At 38.4% G+C, this 23,262-nt stretch overlaps 1 protein-coding gene across 1 annotated transcript in view; it reads left to right on the top strand.

The window, feature by feature from the left end:
• The first annotated feature begins 19,985 nt into the window (after positions 1-19,985).
• HECW2 (HECT, C2 and WW domain containing E3 ubiquitin protein ligase 2) overlaps positions 19,986-23,262 on the top strand; it is a 176,785-nt gene continuing 173,508 nt past the window's right edge. Inside the window, exon 1 of the mRNA XM_075756220.1 lies at positions 19,986-20,345. The gene's annotated coding sequence lies outside the window, so the exon portion shown is untranslated. The remainder of the gene's footprint in view (positions 20,346-23,262) is intronic.

Raw genomic sequence — 23,262 nt, 5'->3', positions numbered from 1 at the left:
AGCGGCACGGACTGAGCTGTACGGCGGCTGTAACGTAAATGTCTGTGAAGCACTTCAGCAGGGCTACGGGAATTAGCTGTTACTCTCTTCTGATGCTTAGATAGCCCTCACAGCGAAGCGTGTCTGAAATATTTTAGCGTTTGAAGGGGTTTAAAATCACCGTGAAGGGTATGTAGGCTCAAACCTCCATCGGAAGGATGCTCTGCCAGAGCATGCTAACCTGTAGGCAAATAGTTATTTTTATACATGATCAATTTACTACATATCAAATGACGAGTTCCCTTTGGGCCCTAAGCAAGCATAGTAATTTATATTTAACGGGCATGCAGGCATTTGATACAGATCAGCAATCTTACTGAGTTACGCTGTCTCTACTGTGCATCTGAGGTCCCAGACTTTTCAAAATGTACCACTTTGGTCTACTGAGTTTTATTTTTATGCAGAGAGGGAAACTGACTTTGTAGCTTCCTGGTTAGAACATACAGCTGTGAGACTGGAAATTTGGTGTCTGAAGCAGGCATCAAATAACAGTGCTGCAACCATTAATTATTAGATATTCTGGGGACTCAAACAAAGGTGTTTAAGATACCCATACTGGAGATTTAGAATCTCCTTTTTACTTTTGGCAGCTCATCTGGCTTCTGAGAAACATCTGACTTGACTCTTCCCATTCATTCCACAGGGAACACGAGCACCTAATTCCCAGCTGAGGATCACACAGGACCAGGCATCACTCAGCGTGCAGTGTGACAACATCTAAATACCTTTCAACGACCTATCACTTGGGCTTAGCTTTACCTGAAGCTTCCAATATGTCAAGGTAATACTGTTGAGGTAATATGTGTTCAGGTTGAACTGTTTTGTAGGGCATGTTGAGATCCTATTATTAAATATATACCTGGAAGTGAAAAGGAGATTTTTTAAAAATTTGAAATCTCTCTGTAGATGGCAGCAGAGAGGAACTATATTTATTGGAACATCTGAACATGGTAACTACGCATTTTATAATTTGTACAACTGCAGCTGGTGACTATCCATTAACGCTGAAAATTTTGCATTCTGTTGATGACTATAATTGTCTCGATTTAAGTATCTTTTGGCATGACTTTTATTTTGGAGGAAGAGTTGCAGCTTTTCTGAGGAAAGAGAGTGACATCGCAGACAGGCCAACACTGCCTTTGATCAGTAATATGTATGTAATAAAAAGATCCTCAGCCATTGCTCTACTTGAGAATTTGCTCCAGGAAGCCTTTGCCTGGGGGATGTTGTCAGGAGGCTTGTGAAGAAATCTGGGATATGAGCAAATATAAAGATCACTAGGGAAAAAGGAGATGAAAATGATCATTAAAAATGATAAACTAAGTAATTCTTAAGCTTTTAACCTAAGGAACAGATGCATAAATAGCACAGTATATTAAAAGTAACTTTTTTAATTGTATAGTTTCTCAATAACTACTAGGGTTGTACTTAGCCTGTTCTTTAACCAGAGGATATTGATACAATGGCAATGTAGGGATGCCTAGTTTATGCAGTAAAGTAGCATGTATAGGAAGTGAGAACATAAAACAGCAACTGACATGTAGGTCAAATGGAAACTATATTTCAGCGATCCTTTCATGAGCTGAGGTAGGGTAAAAATATTTGACAGAAAGTTAGTTAATTCTGAAGGCACTGTATAAATTTTGAAACAAACAGATCAAACACTATTCTTAATTTAGTTTGCATTAAAAGAACCGATTGATCTGAGCTTTTTTATCCACGTTTGTTATTTTACTTTCAGAAGTTGGTGTATAGTTCAATAAAAGTAACTCCATATAAAAAATGTAGGAGTAAAATGTATACATCAAACTGTCTGTAGTATGTTTTCCATGGGAAACTTTTAAGAAAACAACTGTGATCAAAGAACTGAGTGTTGAAAGCTACGGTTAAACAATTTGATGTCCTTTTCTGCTCCAAATACCTCGCCCAACTGTTTCATAGGAGTCTTCAAAAAACCTAAAAATGGTATTTTCTTTTACTTTTAATATAATTTATCTGGAGATACGGCAGGCAAGTGCAACCTACTTTTTTCTTCAAATCAGTATCATTTCCTCCATGATTTGCCACCTACATAGGTGCCTGGTGGAATCATCATTGCTGCACAAAGTTCCGAACTAAAATGAGATAGAAGAATGTTATAGTTTGTGGTTAAGAACACAGATTGTTTCTTACCAAAGCACCTGTGCTTTGTGTGATGTGTACAGCAGCTCACATATCTCAGGAAAACTTTCATGTAAATGATATATATATTAAAAAATCAGATAATTCATATAATGTTTTTATTATTTCAGCACTTTTATGGCTCCAATTTATTTTTGTATATTGTGTCATTTTGGATTCCTTGCACGGTATCCCGCTTTAGCAGGGGGTTTGGACTAGATTATCTCCAGAGGTCCATTCCATTCTGTGATTCTGTCATTCTGTATGAGAGAATGCTATAGCAGTAGGTGGAACTTGCAAGTCTGAATTGAGAGGTGGATTAAACCAAAACTGCTCAATGGGATCTGTTTGTGCATCCAGGTTAGCATTTTGCCAAGGTGCTTTGTAGGAGTAAGAGCCTCAACTTTGTTCTATCACTGCTGTAAGTCTGCTTTCCTCAAGTATCGCTTTGACTAGTTTGTCCCCTTCTTCTAAACTGCCCTTTATTGCATCAGATACAAGCTGTAGAAATCATTAGCTGAAAGTTTCTTCTTCAGAACCCTTGATTTTTCTTCATCCTGCCTGGTGTGTTTTACCATTAATGAGATACCAGCTCCTGAGTTTGCTTGGGCCATGCTGCCAGACTCCAACATGCTTTAATTTAATTTTCAAACAAGCACATCTGCAGGTTTGGGTTTTCTTTCTTTTTTTTTTTTTTTTTAAATTTTTATTTTAATCAATTGCACACTTAGAAGGGTATCAACATAAATATGCTGAAAGCACTGTTCTTTGATCCATCCTTAAAACACTCCTACACTGTTACATCTGCCAGACTTTGTGAGAATTCAGGTTATCAGTAGATTTCTACCACTGGGATGGTTTACTGGTAATAACTGTATTTTGTGCTGCCCAGCCTGTTTGCGTCCATCTGTTCTTTATAGCAACCTGTCAGATCTTTAGGAAAGCTGGAGACCAGCTTTTGTGTAGGGTATCATGAAAAGCTCATCCCTGGCTTAGTGCTATTAGCTGCTATAGAGTTTTCCAGTAAGTATGTTATTAGATATATTTCACCATTATATAGCATTATAAGCATTCTATATAATATATTTTTCCTCCTTATGCTGCTGGTATTGATAATCCTTATTTTGTACACCAGATAAAGAACGATGTTCTGGTTTTCTTTCTCAATGCTTACCTGCCTCTGACCTGCTGTCCTTTTCCTCTCCTCCCCTTTTTTATAGTTTAACAGCTTTGTCTCAGACAAGGAGGGATAATAGTCAGCAATGCCTGTAGACAATAGCAGAATCCTTAGATATCCAACTCATAAGTGTTTAATCAGTACTGCTGACAGAAATTAATTTTTTTTGCAAGTATGGTATAAGAATGTTCATGCAAACCAGTGGACATAAAGTTAATGTTTCATTGAAGATGCTATTGTATTAAAATGTTATTCAGCAGAAGACCACTTTTGGTTTTGTTTCCTACTTATCTTGTAATTTTTACAGCAGTATAAAATTAATATACAATGCTAATACCCTGCTTTATTTCATATGGTGCAGACCAGTGCAAAAGGAGTATGGATTAGGCTTTCAGGTACCTAAACATAGGAGTCTACTGCCAGTAGGTATTTCAGACCACTGAATATATTCTCACGGGGCTAATGGATGTCATGCAAAATGTAAGGAGGCCCCAAGCCGAGGCCAAGGGAAGCCAGCTGGGATACTTGAGGTTGTCTAAAGTGGCACTAGACACCTTTCTGTAAGCAAACAAATTCCATTTGCAATGTCCAAGAGATAATTTGCATGTGTCATGAGAAAAAGAGACGTGTTGGGTGATTATCAGTGTTTCATTCCTCTTCCTTGAATCATTTTCTTGTTATTAAGATCAGTTTTATGAAACCAGATTTCAGATTGGTATGATTAATTTAAATTTCTTCTGTTTTCCTGTCTGAGGTAGTCTGTAATACAATTGGCATCTTCAGAATGACTGGTGATGATGTCACACTGAGAATTATGAGTTCAAGGACATAGATACTAGGACCAAATAAACAAAACCCATAAGATTTTATGTGAAGACTAATGTCTTTAATAAAGAACATGCAAGGAGATTATTCTGTCTGTATATGTGTGTATATACACATATGCAGAAAATATAGTCATAAATTTGTATCTATCTAAGCTGTTCTTTAACCAAGTCCTCCCACTTTTTGACAGGACACACTAGTTACTAGGTAGTTTTCTTTTCCATCCTATTGCTTTCTCCTATAATACTGAGTCTTTGTGTGCTGTTGAGCACAGACTGAAAGCTTTAAACAAAAAACTCTTGAACTTTGGATGTGTGTAAATACAGATCTGATTAATTCTCAGATGTATTTTATCTTTACAGTAAACCCCAGTACCTATAGTTCATAACACTGCCTGAGACATTTGAAATATAAATACAATGTCTGCAGCTGTAATCTGTTTTTACTCTGTAGGCAAATAAAAAGTCTTTAGGTAAAATGTTGCAAAAATAAGACTCCTGTTTCTCCTGCTTTGGTTCTCCTTTCAATGGCTTACAATTTCAGTGATTAAAAAATGAACATGCTGTATACATCATGGACAATGTTCTGGCTATGAAGGTTCATAATATTCTCTAAAAAGGAGAGGATGCAATACTATTTGTCAGTCTTTTCTGCACAACTTTGTGGACAGAATAAATAACATCCTTCTCAAACTTAATCTTAATTAATATTCCAATAGATAATAATAATATTTATGGTGTGTAAATGCATATATGAGAAGTGTGGAACACTTGTTAAAGAATTGACATTTTATCTATATTCTATTAATTCACTTGAAGAAGGGTCCAATAAGATGGCAATTTATATTGATTCTGAATCAGAACTCTCACTTTTGGAAATCAAAAGCACTAGACCAAGGGCAATCAATATCTAGGAAATGCATCAATTTGCTTTCCAACTCCTCTCTGAGAAGTCTACAAAATATGAGACGGCATCTGCTCCTTTTGGAGTAAGTAAAAGTCCCATTGCTTTAAGTAAAGCATGTTTTTATGCCACTCAGGTTTACTTCAGCAAGTAGTTACTAGCCAAAGTGCAATGATTTATCATTTTTAACTTCTGTGTACAGTACTAGGAAATTAGAAGGACAAGAAATAATGACAACAGCTTGATATCATTCCTGTTTCACTCTGAGATATGGGAGCAGAATCAGCTTCTATCTTAATTAGTTCCTATCAGTTTATTGGACTAGCTCCATATCTTCAGGAGTTTAGCATTAAAAACCTAATGTGGCACTAGACATTCTTTCCTTTTTACCTTTCAGAGACAAATACCCCCTTTTCAGGCACTGAACTAAAAGAATTCAGAATTCAAGTATAATCAAAGTGTCATTGTACCTGACAAGTTAATGCATAAATTTCAACAGATTTAAAGATACCCAAGTCTAAATGACATCTAAACCAGTCAAACACGATAGTCCTATAGTGACAGAAATGTTTGTCATTATTTCAATTGTCACTCTTTGCACCTGTTTCACTGAAACCAAATGAAGTCATACCAGAACATTTGGTACGCTTATATTATAGAACAGTGACCTACACTCCTGCTGAGAAGCAATATTTCATGTAAGCAGAACACAGTGAATTCTGCTACGTGTTTGAATCCATTCTATACAGATTGTCAGTAGTACTCCTACAAACAGTAACATTTCTTATTTACATCTGTGTAATTCAGCAAAGTGTGAAACAATTGCATAAATTTTGTGAAAATGAAAGAAAAATTCTGTTCTTTGTAGAGTTCTGTCTTTTCTCATGCTTTAGGAGCTAGCAGCAGAAATGTTGATTTTTTAATCTAAGAAAAACATTGTAAGAATACAAAAAGATTTATAATAGCTTTTATTGTTTTCCCTATTATGATTTTCTATACATTCTGGCTACTTGGCTGAAAATCTCCAATCCCAATATGTAATATCACAAGTTTCAGTTCTTAAATCAATAGCAATGCTCTTAGTAGTATTTTTCCATATTTTTTAAATTCAAAAATTGAAAGCTGTAAATCCTATTTAAGTGCTTTTTATAAAATAGAATTAAATTCTGTGCAAGGGTTTGCCTCTTGCCTTAATGCCAGTGACACATAAGCTTAACATATCTGCTGGCCTATTTTTGAAGTACAAGAGTCTCTAAGGGTAAGGCACTGACATGATAGAAGAGGTAAATGACTGTTGTGTTTTCAATTTGTTACTGGAAGAATGACTTCTTCAGAACAAGTAAACAACAAAGCAGGAGAACCTCATCAGATAGTAGGATAACTAGTCTCAGATTTAAACCAGCGATGCATAGAAAACAAAGGCATCACACAGGATACATTACATTGTAATTAACATTTTATATTTGAGTTCAGGAATTGTTTATGTAGTCCTTATGAGGAATATTTTCTTTTTGAATATAATAAAAAGTCAGCATATATTTTTGGCAGAGATTTTTTGCCTTATTATATACTAAACCTGCATTGTGCACTCTTTGAAGTGCTGTGCTATTTTTGTGTGACTAACCAGAGACTGCTGCATAGCTTTGGTGAGCATGGCCCAAATCCCTGGAGTTGCAGACTGACACATGCTGTAAATCAGATGCATGCACAAAAGGAGAATACAGCTTGCCTTTTTTTCACTTCAAATTCTTGCGTCCACTTTGTACAGAATTCATTCATCAGTGGGAAGGAAAGTGTCATTTATCTGCTTGAAAGTTATGGTGGTCCTGTGGGGACTGAACCACAGACCTGGTGGATTTGAGCCTGGATTTATGCCAGCAGCAGGGAAAAAGGAGAGGAGCATAATCTACACTGTTAGCATCCATTTTATTCTGGGATCCTTGTGGGTCTAATGGACTACACTGCAGTGCAGTGTGAAATACCAGTTCCACACCAGCGAATCGGGTCTGTTATCTCTTAAAGCAACTTGCGTCAGCTACAGATGTTAATGCAGCAAACACGTTTAGTTATCTTGAGTAGCAAAGTTTACTTTATATTTGAAACTTAATACGGTCAGCAAAATATATCACTCTGCTTATTGTTCTGAACGTCCTGAAGTTAATTAATCTATCTAATCAGTATTCTAATATTAATTGTTTTATTTTTCTCTACTGGCTCTCATTTTTGTTGATGTACTTATGAAAAAGTGATGGTCTGATTAAAAGGCTTAACTGCATTTACAAACAATACAGGGTTTTCTGTACTTCCAATAGTGCAGCATTTAATTATGTTAAAATACAATTACCCTAAATACTACTTTATAAAATACTATTTCTCCCTTCAGACCTTGTTTCCTTAAATGCTGACAGATTTTATGTTCTTAACTCTCTACGTCAAACTGCAGACAACATTCTGGTTCCTGCTCAAAAAAAAAAAAAAAAAGATATTGATGAATAAATACTATTTATTTAAAGAGAACATTAAAATTCTTCTGCTAACATTGACCTTTGACAGCCTGCTCACACCTTATAGAATTTTATGGTTTTCTCCTGATATTTTTTTAAAAATACGGATAAGTACTCTAGCACTGGAGACTTTGTAAGTGACTTTTCTTGCCACTTACAAAGATTTGTGTGATTATGGAAAAAATGCACAATTGCATTCAACAGGGCAGTGTCAGACCATTTAAAAAATATCACAGAACTGGAATATATTTCAGTAACTGATAGGCTGCAGGATGCAATGACCACAGATTCTTACCTGTATGATCAAAATTACTGAATCATAGAAAATATAGGCTGAATGAAATGTTGGCTTTGACTGAAGTCTGTAGCACTTACTAGCTGAGTTTGCTAGGACAGATTTTTTTTGGTCCATTATATTTTGTAATGTACACCAAAAGTGTATAATATGCTGTAATCTCACTATGCATTTTCAAGGTAATCACTATTCTTTATAGAATTTGTGGCCAAAGACAGTGTTCTGATCATTTGCTCTGGTGTCCTGCATAAAGTATCTCAGAAAGGGTTCAGTCATAATTCATTCTTCCTTAGGGCAGAAGGATGGACTAGACCCGTATGAGTAATCCATGGTCCACAGACCCTGGTGGTATCCTAAGCAAGAGATGATGGCATCATCATGTGTAAAGAATTGCAGTTACAAAAAGCAAAATAAAACCTCATACAAATACATTTTTGTGTGAGTCAACAGCTATGTGTCATTGATTTTTGACAGGCAAAGTCAGGAATTAGGTCGTATTGTTATAATTTTTCTAATGAATATTTTATATTAAGATGGCACATATGATAACAATTTAATTTAGTACAACTTCTTTTGCCTTAATGCTAAGTATTTATCACGTGCCTTCCCACCAAAAAAAGCATACAATATTTTCCACAGATATTTTTTCCTGAAGTACTGTCTGGTCCTTGCATTTTAAAAAAGGATTGGAAGCACTGTACTAGATGACCTCTTGCTATTTCTTCCCATCCTTTCCAATAAATTTGAAAAAAATTAGGAATGCTCTGAACATATACACAGTGCAAACAGATTGTGGAAAGAATGTAGCTTCGTACCATAGAAGGGAAAACTAGCACTTGGTGGCCAGGTGCTCACATAATGTCAGATATTTCATATCAATTTATGCTAGTTTAGAATCTGATATCAGAATTCTTGGGTTCCATCTGAGGTACTGTTTTGTGAATAACTCCAGCTAAATCACTTAATATTTCCATTTGTCCTTTGTATGCACCTAGCTAAGAATGTATCTAGCAGTCTCCTACAGTGTCTTATCAGTGTAGAAGGACTATGTTTTGCCAAAGCAAGTGAAGCCTCTTTATTGAGCTATACTGTATGTGTAAAATAATAATGATAAAAACACTTAATACCAGAGCAGGTTTTGTTGAGCCGCTCTGTTAAGGTAATATAGTTCGCATTAATCTGTCAAATCAAGAAATAGCGTCTTCCCTGATCAGACTTTAATGGAGGTCATTGGGAAAGGTCATGGAAGTAGAATAGCCATCATTTGCAATGCACCAGCATTATTCTGTAAACTATGTGAACACCTAAATGCTGTAAATATACTTTTTTGTGTAGTGCTGATAGTAAATTCATAGTTGAAGTTGGTTTTAAGTAGTATTCTTCATTCCCACATTACACTTGCTTTGGTAGAAGTTACTTACTATTCTTTGAGGTTTCAGTAAACTGGTGACATGGAAAAACAGGACTACAAAGTGTTTTATGGGTTTTTTTATAGTAGAAGCAGCTATATTCCAACATTTATGAAAATATGAATTGTAACGATGAGGCGACACAAAAAGGAAAAACAAATAAACAAAAACCTTCAAACAAAACTGATTGAACCCTTCAATTACATTTTTCCCCCCAGTATACAAAATCAACAGGGAAAGTTTAATCCCTTTGTAGCAATAGTGACAGTGAAATCTGTGGCTACATTGAAATGGTGATTGCAAAGGAATTAAGCCTCATGGATTAAAACATTGCAAATTATGTTTTCATTTTTTTCAGTGAACTGAATAGATGCACTCAAATACATTTATAATAAACAAACAAAGAAAAAACCCTACCATCTGTCTACAAAAGCAGAATTTAACCATAGGGTCTTACATGGAATTTAAAATTAAGCTTTTACAATTTAACATAAAAGCTTTATGTTTGACTGACTTCATTATTGCCAAATTTTGGTTTAGGATTTTCACGGTAAACAACTTTCTTGTTACGTTTCTATTGCCTCAATCTGATGGGAAAAAAATCATGACCACCTACTTCAGTCTAATATTGATTATATCTGTTTTGGGTCCATTATCAAATAAATGAAATAAATATACAATCTTGAATGAAAAAGTTACATCTTTTCCTGTGCTGTCACAACATTTTATGTCCAAATCTTGATATCCTCTCCAATACTCACTTGGATAAAATTCCTACTGGATTCATTCTGAACTTCTTAGTTCTTATTCCACACTTAGCACTTACAGACTTGAAATCATGGACTTGTCTGTAGTTCGTGAATTTAGTGCTCACGCACTTGGGTGTGATGTAAATGAACGTACAAAGCATATAGCTAAAAGCAGAAGCAAACTGTCCAGGCAGTAGAAAACAGTTAATGTTTAGAAGTCAAAATAACAGCATTGTGCTTTCAAGCAGAAGTTGTCTCATTCTCTTCTCCCTTGCCATCTCTTCCCAATCATGGGATCGCCTGTCTGTCTTATCAGATATTGTCCCACTTGGATTGCATGGTGAACCCATTTAATTTGCTAACTCAGCAGTAAAATACACTTTTACTGGGTTGGTGTTGTGTCATTTTAGTGAATAAAACATTCTTTGCCATGCAGTTTGGTTGTTGCTAAAGCAGATGTAAAGTAAGTGATGGGACTGCTTGAGGAGAATTGGTAGGGATTTGGACTTCACCTTTTTGAGGGTGGTGAGATGTTAACTTGGCTAAAGTTGTAACATGAAACTGCCTTTTTGTAGCTTTTATAGCACTGGTATATTTTCATTCTAAAATCTAGAAATGCATACCCACGAAAATATACATTAAATTTTCCTCATTTCATTCAAAGATTTGAAAGTGTATTGTATCTTGTGTGAGTCCACAAAATTGTATGTTCAGTTCTAGTCCTCTGGTTCAAAGATTTGAGAAAATAGCGAGTCCTGGACACATTCCAATCAGGGACTGATAAATCTTTGCTTAATTGAGTGTCAACCATATGGTGCAGTTCAAAGGTCTAAGCAAAAATGTGCTGCTGCTGCTTCATTCTTAAGCTTTACATTAGTGTGCTTGCTGTGGGAGACACAATATTTCTTTTCCTGCCACTTTCTGTTCATGTGTCAACCTAGCACTTCTCAGAAAAAAATGGACCTAATACCTGAAATACTAGCTTCAGCAAGCTTCTCCAAATCATGTGTAATTTTAGGCAAATTAAGAGGTTTAACAAATATACACTATTGATATTCTCCAAAATATACCAAGTTGTAATCATAATGATTTTTAAATAGTTATATCACGTGGAATATTTTGTTTTTCCCAGAATGTCATACCTGCCTTTGTGGAAGTAATTTTATAACTTCATGTGAAAGCGGTAGCTTGATGCCTAAATAGCATTCATTATATCATTACGAATCATTATTATAATATTATAATTATATCATTATTCATTATCATACAAATATTATGTGGAGATGATGTTTTCTGCAGTAATATATTATAGCACTTTACTGAAGCTATTCAGACACCTTTGGTAATAGTGTAGTAAAGTACCATGAATTAGCCATCAAGGCTAAACTAAGTAATGTTTATTCCCATTTATTCCCTTTTTTTTCCTGGTGCATTCAGCTTTTTGCTAGGAAATTAATTCCACTCATGCTTAATACAATGCATTAGCTTAGAATTAAGCATGCTATTCAAATCTGATTAGAACGGACTTTTCACAATTTAGAGTCCTTTTCCCATTCACTGGTAAAATCCAGGTACAAATATTCACCTTGCAGAATACTCACCTTGCATTAATCTGGTCACGTAATAACCAGATCACTTACATAGCCTAACTTACATGATCAAAAGTCTCCAGTATCTGTTGTCAAGTAATGGCATCTTTGCCCCCTGAACTTTGTCCCCTGAACCCTGTCCTTAGGGTGAGATAAATCTTTGCATGTGTAGACTGCACTCTGTCATTGCAGGATTATTCTTTGTAGAATAATGATAGCACTCTATGCAGTCTTGCTTTGAAAATCTATAGTTATGATCTGTACAACACATTCAGACTTCACTAAAAAATGGGGTACATACAAAATACTAGGCAATGGAGAATGGGTCCTACAGGTTGCAAGTGCGTGATGCCACCAGTCTATCATCAGGCAAAACCTCACTATGGAAATCTATGTAGTACACAGGCTGCGTTGTTATGTCCGTACTTCCAGCCCCTCAACATGTAAATGCAAGTTTCATAATACATGGTTTGGTACTTGGCTTCAGACTTTGGAAAGTGGGGTCTTCATTACAAAGAAACTTTGGATAAATTAAATGTGAGTGAAGTCTCTACAGTTGCCTTGTAAAACAACTGTTGTAGTAAAACACAAAACTAAGGCTTGCACTTATCAACTAAAAAACCAGAGCAGTGTTGATGTGGCAAGAATGATAGGCCCTGTGAATTCTACTGTGGAATAAAGAAGACATACATTTTAGTTTTTGTATAAAGCAAAGTAGGCGAGGCCACAAATGTAGAAGAGTGTGCTGCCTTCCTCAACTTAGTAATGTTGCTATAAAAACAAAACCACATTTGTCAGTGAAGAAACACTTGTATGTGGTTTCAGTACTCCTGGAATAATTGCCATGCAATAGTTTGGATTCCTGCTCTCAAATCACATACCAGCTCATAAACTTGCACGGGATTTAAATGGTTGCCTAATACAGTGACGTGAGCTTAGCTGAAACCTGACAGGTATTCCTGATCCAAATATGCCAGGATAAGAGCGACTTTGATCTGTTCAAACTGCACTCCAGATATCCTTGCAGCGTGTCATCTGAGTATCAGAATATTTAAAACTATAAATACTTGTAGAGATTTATTTTCTCCATGCTTCAGTTTTTGGAGAGTTTGTGCAGCCATACTCTGGACTGGTCTTACTCTATTTTTCCTTATCTTTGAGTTTTTAATGTTTGTCTCAAGAATTCCTGTTCTTGGCTCTGCTCTTCCAAAGCACCTGCAGGGCTTCAGGTTTAGTCTCCAGCAGGCAGATACATGAACAAGAGTTACTGCATATTCAGCAGTTTACAGCAGTATACACCACCACTCTTCTCCAGGTAACACAGGCAGATAGTGATTTGGGTACAAGGCTCAGCAGTTAGTTGTACTGTTGATCACTCTGGAGTTGTTCCTTGGGCCTTATTTCCTACAGCTGTCCTGTATTTTTATTTACTTTGTAAACCCAAATATTTGTTTGTTGTTCTTTGTCAGTATGAAAATTTCTAATATTGTTGTTTCCTCTAATGTTCTTTGCTACTATCATTTCTTCTGTATGTGTCAGCATGCTCTTCTTCTGAGCAGTTTTTAAGTTTTGAATGGGATTGTTTTTCCACAGATAGATGCAATGTTTTTGCATGTTGATGTTTGGCTTAACTTGAAGTGCATGTTTAAATTTTTCCCTCTTCAGTTCAGCAGTTAAGTTTATGTTTGAATTTAAGTGCATGCTTAATACACAAGCACTTTGCGGCTTGTTAATATGCCTCTTTGTGGCTTTAGTTTGAAGCCTTTATTTTTATGTGCTGTTCAGCTGAGGTCCCCATTCTCACTCATACTGGTTGCTGCACCGCCATATCACGAGGTCGGAGTATTCAGAATCTATAAGCCGCAAAAATCTAATTTTTTGTTTGCTTAGTTTTTTTGTAATGCATACAACAGATGTTGGAAATCTGACTAAGGATTTTGAGTTTTGTAAAACCTTTCTATTATAAGGCATAGGAACATGTTAAAAAAAAGTCATTTATATTATATTTTATGTAAACTTTATAAGAGAAAGGTACACCGACAGGCCTTTTTCTACTCTTGTGGTTGTTTTCTGAATGTTTGATTTATGAACAAAAGTGTTGACTCACACAATAGAGTTGCCCACTGGGCTACTGTTAAATGAATGTTATATTAGGAATGGATAGGCTGCAACATTTCAGGGTGTTCAGACAGATAACACTGTATTAAAAAATAGAATAAGTTAGATTATATTCTCATGGAATGTGTGTTGCCATTGTTATGAACTAATGTTTGCCACTGCTGTCTTTCCATGTGATACCAAGGAAAAAATGCCAGGTGAAAATTAACACTGAAGTTGTATTACACCTTGCAGTAAGAAAAAGGTAAAAATATCAAAATACAAGCTCTTCCTTTTGCTTTTGAGCCTTAGTAGGGAGTGATAATATTCATGGCTGTTAGGATTTTGCAGTTATCTTTGTAATGGTACTGGATATGGTTATGGTGACACTTCTACACAGAAAACTGACTGAACACTGGCTTTAAGGTCACCATCATTTGTATATTATGCAGTCCCTGAAAGGAAGTCTTCTATGAAATTGGCAAAAGAATTGTGGAAGGTAAAGCCCTAGTAATTTTCACCATTCTGAATTGAATTCTTAGCCAAAATAACAGTCTCAGTATCTGTATTTTAGACAACTCTGTGGATTCTTAAATATAAACATATAGTCCTTTCATAAATGGAAGAGGATACAATGGGTAAGAAAGCTATTGCGGATGGAAGTCATGTCAAGTATCTATTCTGAATGGGACTTTAAGAAGGTTTAGCTGGATTAGGCACAGGCAAAAAGCTTCTTTGTTGATTCTTCAGGCTTTCAGAGTGGCTTTATTTTTCTAGCATTAATGTTTATTTGTTCTGTGCAGGATAAATGTGGCTCAAGTCTTTGACAGCTCTCTCTCATTTCATGATAAGTTGAGTTGCCATTGCTGATCAAGCAAGTGAAATGTATATTTGTGTTACCCTGTTTGATAAAGAGAAGTGAAGCACAAGCATCTCCTGAAGAGAAGCTTCCACTTACAGTGAGAAGTATGTTATTTCTGCCTCAGCTGCAGGGGCATTTTCCAGTCCCACTAATTTCACATTCAATCCTATGTAGGATGCAGAAGGAATTAATGTCACTAGGGTAACCTGCTGCCTGGTTGCCAAAGAAATTACTGCTTTCTTCAAATCATTTAAAGAATATTCCTTGGTAGTATAGTTTGCTCACTTAGTATCTGCTGTATTTGCTTACTAAATGCATCTACATGGCAATTGTTGCTGTTGTGGGAAGTGGTAAGACTCCTAAATAGACCATCTGAGGATTTTAGTCAAGTTATTGACCAAACGTATAATTCAAATAACCATTGTAATTGTCTAGAGAGGTGTAAACTAAGGTGAAAGGGGCACCAGATAAATACTCTGGGATTTGAATCCTAGTGATATTAGTGATGTGGCAGTACTGTGCCACCTTCCTGAGCCTTTTCTGCTCTCCCTTCACTGGGGAAAACCAGGAATTGTTCCACTACCGTCAGTACAGATCTTTAAATTCTCCAGGGTTCTAATACAGATTTGTGATCCTCTTTTCAGCCTCACTACTGTCTTGATACCTTCACAATCTTTATATCATTTGTCTTCTCAGCATGATGTTGGACTGTTTCCCCACAGACTCCTTCTGCTTGCTTCAGTAAGAATATTCCAAAAGAACAATGCATTCATTTTCTTCAGTTATGGAAGCTTCCTGATTTTACAAAAGCATGATCCATTGATACTGTAACATACTACCTCAATACAGCCTACATATACTGCAGGCTTTCTTTGCAGATTTGACTGACATATTTATAAATCAAATAGCAAGATCCTGAAAGTGTGCTTTACAAGTGACATTTCAGTATGACTTTGGATGCAGTGTGTATGGATCTAATCCTATATTACTTGCCTAAGGCTACAGTTCTAAAATTAAATCTCTGCAAGTACCAACAGAAACTGACAATTGCTTTTATCATCATAACTTCAACCCCAATTCAGTGATCTTTATGTACATTTCAGTAACTATCTGGAAGCATTAGGAACTGCAGCAGATTTCATTTCTGTACCCAAGAACTATTTCCGTAATTTCATAAAATATTACTGGTAGGAGACTGCTTTAATATTTGCAATTAATAGACTTCTCATCTGTGGCTTAATTTTTTTCTAAAGCCAAACTTGGCCATGTGTTTATTTATGTGTATATTTATTTATATTTATGTATTAATATTCCTCTGGGTCCAAGACCAGAAGGCCAACTCAGGTAAGCGCTCAGACACATCCATGGGAGTTTTGCCAGATTAGGGTCTACAGATTTGAGCTCCAACCAGATTAGACCAGATGGCCCAGTGCAGTGGGTCTCTTCTCTGTACGTCAGAAGGGTGAAGAGCTGCTGTGAAGCCCCTTGACTCTCTGGCTGGATAAATGCCTGCCCTGGCACCAGACAGTACCAGATGGCGACAGCTCCCGAGGGCCCGTGGACCAGCTGCAGGTGGCTGGAGCAGCAAACCCCAGGCATGCCTCCCCTCACTGTGCCGTTCCCTCTCTCTGCTCAGATTGCAGGGGTGTGTGGCCTCCCATGGGGTGGACAACTCCACAGTCACTCAAGGACTCTTTTATATCACAAAAATCCCTAGCTGGGGAGCTGCAGATGGTTTTCACTCTCATTAAGTCTTTTGTGCAGCACAAAAGAGGCAGGACAGGCCAGAGAATACGTGCTGCAGATTTTGGCACCTAGGGTGATTCTTTCAATTAATGCTTTCACCTGCTGCACAGTAATCTGTCCAGAAGTCTTGTGAAACATTACATTTCCATCCCACATGAAAGTTCTTCCAGTTGATCCTTTTAGACTTTTTATGTTTGGTTTTTTAATGGTCATGGCAAAGAAACTCTTATTTTGGGTATTCAGGTTGGCCCATGGTCTTACAGAGAACTGAAGTGCTGTATTGTATTTTCATATAATACAGAAGAGCATTTCTTGTCTTTTCATGCTTCTAGCTGTCGTATAGGAAAGTTACCCTCTCAAAGGGCATTGTTCTTCATACACTCTACTGCTGATCACATGGTGCTAGATGAGGACCTTCAGCAATGATTCATTAAGTCCTTCTTTGTTTGCTCTAAATGATAAGCAAAAGGAAGAGAAAGGAGATGGGAAATACCGGAATATTGCTTTATTTTCTTTTTTTTTAACTGTTTGCTGAAAAGTTATATTTTGCTTTTTCTGTACTTATCTCTTAAGTATTTGTTTGGGAATTAACTAACATTGCCAGGCAAAATGTATATTGCTTTCTAATATTAATGTCTAATGAATTGTATTAAGTATATGTTCTCTTTTGTTAAGTTACCAATGTCCAAAGTTAGAGCAGCTGAAAATCCCTTTTATAGAGAGTGCATTCTTATGTCAGTATGTCATAGGTTCTCATTATGTACAGAACTTTCAGGGCATTAATTAGAAATTGCAGATGTGTAATTTATTTTTATGGTAAAAAATTTTTATAGTTTGTAGCATTTTGTAGTTTTTTTAAACTAAGTAATTTCTGGGGATGACTGAAAATTGTTTTTTCTGCAGTGAAACCTTTTCCAAGAACATAACATAAACATTCTTCAGAAGTTTTAGTATTCTAGTACTACTTCAGCTATTTTTAGGTCCTAATCTCTAGGTGAGAGTAATATAATTTTTCCAACTTTCACCCAATAATAACTTTGCTTCAGACACACTGTAATTTAAATTTTAAAGATATTTCTCAGTCTGGGAACGTGCTGCCGTGCATTGTGCACTGCACATCTCTGTTACAGAATGTTATTAGAGCCCTAGCAAAGACAGTAGGAATACCCATTTGGGCAAAGCTGATTTTGTATCAGTTTCTGTCATGTTGGTTTCTTTCATATTAACTTTTTGGCAAAGGAGCGATGAGATGGATCCAGGTAGGGAGGGGAAAAAAAGCAATAGAGCTGGAAAGAGAAGAAAAGACAGCTGTCTGCTCCAGAAAAGCAGGCTGGTTTTCTCTGTTTTTGAGTCTGTTGAAGGTTAACTACCCATTGCCTCCATGCATGGCTCTGAAAAGTCAGCCTATTCCTTATTAGCATAGTGTCCGTAGGTGCGTAAGACAGAAGTAGCAATTCCTCTAGGAAATGTGTTTATTTTCTTGTGTGCACCCAACTCTATTCAGCTACAGCAGAGTTACATCTGGGGAAAATAGAACAGAATCCTAAGACACAGGAACTGTTGGTAAAGAACTATGGATGTAGCATCACATATAATATGAATACATCAGAAATATAAGCATAGAAATCAGCAGGTTTGTAATTATGGGAAAGCAGTAGTGCAGAATTTCTACAAATATTTATATTTTACTATTGTTGTGATTGCTGCCATTTATGTTTGGAGGGAAGTCAAGGGGATTTAAAGATTTGTATAAACGAACATTTTTGCTCAGTCGAAATAGGATTTCTCTAGCATGGGCGCAAGAACATTCTCAAAATCCATTTTGAGGGAGAGAAACATGAAAATCCAGTGTATGATTTATGAAGTTTTTTAATTTGACAGATGAGAAGTCTTAACTTAAAGACAGTCTGCACCCGTGTCACACCGTCAAAGGGCTTTTACAGCTTGCAAATCCACTGAGAATAATTCATTAGGTAACAGTTTTCATCTTCTCAGTTTCTCATCTTATCATCATAAAAATGTCATGATAACCAAAAACAAAGCACAAATAATTATAAATGTTATGAAGCTCTTGGCATTACACATCCTTTTTTCTCTTTTAATCTTGTTTCAGAAAGTAAAACTAGGCATTATATTATCAATGCCAAGCCGAGGTACTGCTGAAGATGTATCTAAGAATGTCCAAATCACCACTAACCTATATATGATCATGCAAATCTGAGCCTTTAATGTAAATCCAGACAGACTTATTGCAATAATACGTCAGAGCAGTACTCTCTTAAGTGTAAGGGGTTGGGAAAAATTTGTGTAAGACTAATCAGTTGCACCCTGATCATTTGCACAGTAAGCATGTTTACATTGTAAGTGCCAATACATGTGCAATTCACAGAAAGGAACTGAAACAAAGTTTCAGACTGATGGAAGAGTGTTAATGACTTTCACAGCTTGACCTACTTTGGAACAGAGCCACACACGCTCATATCTGGAGCAGTTTCGTCTGGTACAGAAGGGCAGAACAGCAAATTCCCTCTTTCTATTGAAGCCCAAGACAAAAGTGCCAGGGGCTTCAAATACCGAAAGGATTTCAAGCCCAGGGCTTTGAGAATACGCTACAAGCTATACAAAATTTACTTTGTTTTTTTTTTATATAGTTGCCAGCTGGTTATTCTGAAGAAACAGCGTTTACAGAAACCCATTTAGTTGCCCATATATTGGTAGAGATATATAATTTAGAAAACAGATGTAGAATACAAAGTAGTTAGGACTGATGTGCTCCTTGCTTGTGGAAGATTTTGCCTTCATGTGACTCAGAAAAGAAAACAAAGCATGAGGTGTTGTCTCATAATAATAACCACGACCTGGATCATGTAAGAAAAAGTCTAATGTGTCCATTTTTTCTGTCATTGGCATGACCATGATTTTGTTGGGCTGTGATTCTGCAGTGTTTCACATCACCGGTCCTCTGATAATTTCTGTGTGTATGTTAAGTTTTCATTTCAGTTACATTTTTTTGTAACCACATTTTCCTATGAAAACATTCCTGAATTCATTATGATGGACAAAGCACAAGTAAAGTTGCCGAAAAGAATAGGGCATGTAGAGCGGATTGCACCTAACTGCTTTCAAATAGACAGGATAATTGACACTGAGAAAATGATAAAGGCTGGCTCATATTCACGTTGATGACACTGATAACTGTCAGTGCTAGTAAATGTATGTGAATTAAAGGAAGAAATTAGCATTTCAAAGCACCATTTGAGCGGTGCTTTCTCATAAATCGCGGTCTAAATGTAACAGCTGCAGGACCAGCTCCCCCCGGATCCGCTCGGGGAAAGCTTCTCACCGGCCTGACCGGATTTACCTATTTCGGGTGCGCGGGTCGGGGCTCGCCGGGCGGATCTCGGTGGGGACTGGGATCTCCCGCAGCGCGCTGGGCGCTGCAGCCCGCTCCCGCGCGGAGCCCAGGCGGCCGCCGAGCCGCGGCCTGGCGCGGAGCGGACGGGATCCCCGCAATCCCCGCAGCCCGCTCCGCCGGCGGGGCGGCCGCATCCCCCTGCCTTGCTTTCGCCGCGGGGGCGGGGGTGCGTGTGGGGAAGCGGCTTTGTTAGCGGCTGCCCGCGGAGAGCTGCCCAGGCCCCGGGGCTGCGGCCTCTGCCCCGGCCCGGTCGCCCCCACCTCCGTACCGCCGTGCCTGTCGGTGATTGATGGGAAGATGCCGGCGCGGAGGCGGAGGCCGGTGAAGGGGCGGGGGGCCCAGCCCCGTCGCTGAGGCGGCGCGGGGGCGGGGGGCGGCGCGGGCGCCCCTGCGCGGGGAGGCGCTCGCCCCGCCGTGGGCGCGGAGGGGCCGCCGCCACCGGCGGGAGCTGCCTGCCGCAAGGACGGGGTGACTCCGGCCGCCGCCCGGCTCTGCAGCGGCACGGCACGGCGCGGGAGCCGCCCTCCCCCGGAACCCGCCGCGGGGCGCGGAGCCGCAGTGCGCGCTTCTGCGAGGTGAGTGGGCGCCGCCGCGGCCGCGGGGCCGCCCGGTGCCGGCGGGAGCCGCCCGCGGGGGCGAGGGACGTGCCTGAGCCGGAGGGGCAGCCGGGGGCGGCGGCACCCTGGGGAGACCGGGCCGCGGCGGGGCCGGCGCGGAGCTTTCAGCGAGCGGCGTCGGTGCCGTGGCAGGTGCGGGCCCCCCCCGGTCCCCGCCCGCGGTACCCCCGGGGCTCGGGGCGGGCCCTGCACCGTGCGGGCCGGGCGCCCGCTGCTCCCGCGCCGGGCTCCGGTCCCTCGCTCCAGCGCCCGCCTCGGCTGCCCCGTCATGCGGGAGGCTCGGGCGGCGGGCTGCCGCGGAGCCCCGCAGGGTTCCCTTTGGCTTGATGTTAATCGCTTTTGGGCCATTTAATTATAACTCGTTTCCTGCCCGGAGAATGCATTCAGCACTTTGTGCGCCGCGTTTATCTCCTCTGCTCTTTCCCCCCCTCGCCATTTAGTATATTTATTTATTTATGTATAAGGCTATTCTCCAGATTTTATATGGCAGTGTCCGTGGTGGGGAAGAAAGATCACTGCAGATTTCAAGCATGTTGTTTTCAAAACAGTGAGGTTTAACGTATGTTTCTGTTCTTGTGTGCACGAAATACAGCACAATGACAGTGGGGGAAAAATAGGCTTATATTCATGTTCTCACCATTCTGTGGATTGTTTGTTGATGTGGAGATGCCTTTTTTTTTCTTAGTACACTTGGTTTTTTTCTCTTAACCTTTTCTGTGCACATCATTACAGACCATGAGGATATTTACAAAAAAATAAATCTTTTTTGGGCTGTATGATGTATAGTATATGTAGACAGTAATAGTTACATAATTTATTATCCCTTATTTTGTTGCTGGATATATGTCAGGAGCATGAAGAGAGTATTTATAGCATCTTTTCTAGGATGCTGTGTGAGGGAGCCTTTGCACTACACTACACTGCATTGGAATGTTTGTAAGAGATTGAACCCTGAATCCCTCCTGTACCCAAAATCCCAGCAGCGGCCTTACCTTGCTCCACTTTGTAAATGTCCAGGGCTACTTCCTGTATGCTCAAAAACTTCTTTTGTAGATTTTTTTTTCTTCTTCCCCCAATAATTATATTAATTTTTTTTTACTTACTTGAAAAAACAGTCAAACCATGATTAATAATTCAGTAGTAATTATTCACAGCACTGAGGAGCGGAAAGAAATCTATGTCATGGATGGATTAAAAAACCTTCTTCCTATATGCAGGTGAGCAGTTTGCCCAGTTCTTAGACTCCTTTAGAAAAAAAATACTTATAAGATAATAGTGTGTGGTTGTAGCATTGGTTCATAAGATATGATGTCATTATTAGCATATGAAAGGAACAAACCTAATGCCACTGCTGTTCAGGCTCTAAATTTCAAAAAATGTGGATGCTTTCATGTCAGCTGGAGATATCACAGTGGATGTTAGATGCTAGTCCACGTGTGTGTATCTATCTTTCTGTCCTTATTTATATCTTGTGCTGGAATTTAAACATATCACCTTAAAATGGGTTTTGAGATTGCATGGAGCTCATATGGTTGACTGGAGACCATTTTTAAAGTTATGCTTAGTAGTAGTTTAACTTCACAGAATTGTAGTTGAAAAGCCTTTGTCCTGTTCGTCTGTCTTTATAAACAGCCTTCTGGTGATGCCAGTGCAAACTCGTGGTGTATCTTTCAGTCTTGTTGGCACTATGGAATTGGTTTGGCTTGGAGCATTTGCCAGTCTCCGTGAGGACCCTCTGCCTTCATTAAAGATCGGTTTACTATCTTGCTATTTATTTTTAAAGTCACTTTAGCTAATGGGCATTTCTACTTGTTTTACACTTCCAGTGCTTTTTCGAACCTGGTGTAATTCACAATGTTACGCCTTTAAGAAACCCTATGATAGTAGAGTGGCTGCCAGCCAGAAACAATATACTGTTTTGTCAGATTTCCTGAGAGGAAATGGAATGAATTTTGTGTTGCCCTCTTTGTAAGATTAAATAATAATGCCTAACTGAAAAAAACCCACACTTTTTTTTTCTTTTTTCTTTTTTTTTCTTCTTCATGTGCCAACATTCTTTAAACTGCAACTGAAGCTCTGGTATGCTGCAAAAATGGGGCTTTCTGTTTATGGGACTCAATCCGCAGATTACATTCTTGAATAATTAAGTGTAATTCCTTTTCCTTTGATTCTTTTTCTTTTTTAATCCAACTCAGCATTTTGGATTTTTTAGCCAGATAAACAGGATGCTTACGCTATTATGTTTACTCCATTGGCTAACTTGTACCGATACAAGCGAGGTGGTGACAGAACACCTATTTGGGTAATGTTACTTAATCATTGAAAACAAGATGTAAATATGTGCTTAAAATTAAGTAGTGTGTTCAAAACCCCTTGTTTGAGACAATATCCAGCAATGCTGCCTTTCATAGCATGGGATGCTCTGCGTAGCTGAGCCTAATTTTGTTTGATCCTGCTGTCATCATGCATGGCACGGTCATAGCCTTTGTCTTCACATCATCTGTTAATGATCTTTTGGTTATATTACAAAGGGGGAGAGGCTAGAATGAAGTTACTCACTCACTAGTAGGAATGGTATTAATTTCATTGCCAAACAGATGGAACTGAATTGAACATTTTATACAGAAGTCCTCCAACCTAAGAGGAAAGGAGACGTACCCTTGCAACCTTGTGAACCTGTGTTTTGGCACTCTGAAGCTAATAGCAGTATATAAGGTGTTTATCTAATCATATCAGGGCCCTTTGCAAGATGGGAACAGGATTAACTATTATTGTTACAAATTATTTTGATATTTGAGTTCAGTATCTAAGAAAAGTTCCATGTCATTTCCATTGCAATTGAAGTAAACTGCACAGTTTACATAGACAGTGATGC

The sequence above is a fragment of the Balearica regulorum genome, chromosome 6 (assembly GCF_011004875.1).
Source record: "Balearica regulorum gibbericeps isolate bBalReg1 chromosome 6, bBalReg1.pri, whole genome shotgun sequence".
NCBI classification, from domain to species: domain Eukaryota; kingdom Metazoa; phylum Chordata; class Aves; order Gruiformes; family Gruidae; genus Balearica; species Balearica regulorum.
This window is presented reverse-complemented; position numbering and strand designations above follow the sequence as displayed.